General features: G+C 36.1%; 1 pseudogene; it reads right to left on the reverse strand.

Moving 5' to 3' along the window:
* Positions 1–240: 240 nt before the first annotated feature.
* Positions 241–1178, reverse strand: LOC105303699 (annotated as a pseudogene).
* Between the last annotated feature and the right edge of the window lie 954 nt (positions 1179–2132).

Consider the following 2132-nt stretch of genomic DNA (forward strand, 5'->3'; position numbering starts at 1 on the left):
CTAATATAACATTCTACGTCTGGAGTCCCAGCCAGGCCTTGGACCCACAACAGATTAAAAAAACCTCAAAAGAAAGAAAGCTTTGTAGTCCAAGAGATGACACCTAACTTTATAAATATATCAATAGATCTATTTCTAATTAAAAATATTTTCATCCTCACTTTCCAAGTCCAATCTACACTCATACATGGATAGAATTGCTATAAAAAAGAATGTCTGCTTGCAACATTAAAGTTATTTCTACTTTGTGAACAACATATGAAATACCTGGACTCTGATCTGTTTGGTCTTGATCCCATAAATGATTGGATTTAACATAGGTGGAATGAGACTGTAGACATCGGCCAGCAGAACATGAATATGGAGTGGGATGTGGCGACCAAATCTTTGAGTAAGAACTGAGAAGATCTCAGGCCCATAAAAGAGAATGATGACACAGACACGGAAGCCACACGTATTGAGAGCTCTGTGGCGAGCATCTCAGGATGCAATGTGGAAGACAGCACACAGAATAAGCATATATGAAACAAAAATTAGCACAGCATCTAGGACCAAGTTTGACATTAGGACAAAAACCCATACCAGATGTTTACTCGTATGTCATCACAGGAAACATGGGCCAAGACAATGTGCTTACAAGCAGTATTTGGGAGGATGTTACTTTTGCAGAAAGTCAATCTTTTCAGGAGAAATATTGTGGGGAACTACATACCAAAATTTCTCAGAAACACAGTCATACCAATTTTCCCAATCAGTGCATGTGTAAGAAGAATAGTGGTGTATCTCAGTGGGTAGCATATGGTGATGTAGAGGTCAAAGGTCATTGCCAGCAGGGTCCCTGACTCACAGATGAATGTGGAATGGATGAAAAAGAGCTGAGTGATGTATCGATCCAGGGAGATCTCCCCAGCATGGAACCAGAAGATGGCCAAGGCCTTAGGTACTATGCACATAGAGAGGACAATGTCGGCTCCAGCCAGCATGCAGAGAAAAAGGTACATGGGTTCATGGAGGCTGCTCCTTGTGAGGATAATGAAGAACAGGCTGTTCACAAGCAGGGCCATGATGTAGGAAATGAAGAAGGGATTGGAAATCCATATGTGTTGGTCCTCAAGGCTGGGGATGCCCAGCAAGTGGAAGACGGTGTGGCTAACACCAGTGTGGTTTAACGTAGTCATGCCTGGATCAGATGACCTGGCACCTCACTTCCTATTCAAAGACAGAGAGGAAAATTCAAATTATACTCAAAGTCTTTTTACCAAAACAGTTCTTTTCACATCTATCTGATTCCATTCCTTTCTGAGGATGCCGGGACCTATGACATTAAAGATAAATAAGATATGATTTGCTCTCTGAGTGAGTTCTTAAGCTCAGAAATAAGGTTGACATTTATATAAGTAACTAATATTAAATGATTAAGTCAATGTATAGTTATACCATATAAAAATTATAATATGGAAAAACAAGAGAAGGAAGAATGCTCATCGTTCATATTTGTAACGGCCTTAAGAATGACTTCATGTCTGAACTTAACCTTGAGAATAGAGTAGAATGCATGAGTCCCTTCCAATGTCTAAAATGTTTATAGTAATCAGGATCTGGTGCCAATCTGGAGTGTTCCCTTAACAATTTTATTTATATTGCCAATTACTTGGATGTAAATATTCAACAAGAATCCACTACTATACTAAAATAGAGTATACCACATAATAGTATATTATATACTTATTAAACTTAACATTTACATAATGTTCTTGATGCCAAATGAAAATACTTGTTATATAACATTAAGTATAAAAAGTTAGGCATATAATACCTGCACTGTTCAGAATATGTGAAAATATGCTTAAGTGACCAAACATTTTGTAATTATGAACTGTTTAGATTAATGGGTATGATTAGTGCTCATTAAAATGCTTTTTTGTTATTTTATATATTTAAATCAATAGACATTTTTGAAATATTGACTATAATTATTCAAATGTTAAATTAAATAAAAACAAACTTTAAAACAATGTAATTAGAGTTTGATTTTGAAACACTTCTGAGGAACACCAAGGAAACAAAAGATTCATAATTTGACTCCATAGTATTCAAAGTCTCATGTATAACTAAAATTAGTGGACAGGCAA

The sequence above is a fragment of the Pteropus vampyrus genome, unplaced genomic scaffold (assembly GCF_000151845.1).
Source record: "Pteropus vampyrus isolate Shadow unplaced genomic scaffold, Pvam_2.0 Scaffold311, whole genome shotgun sequence".
NCBI lineage: Eukaryota > Metazoa > Chordata > Mammalia > Chiroptera > Pteropodidae > Pteropus > Pteropus vampyrus.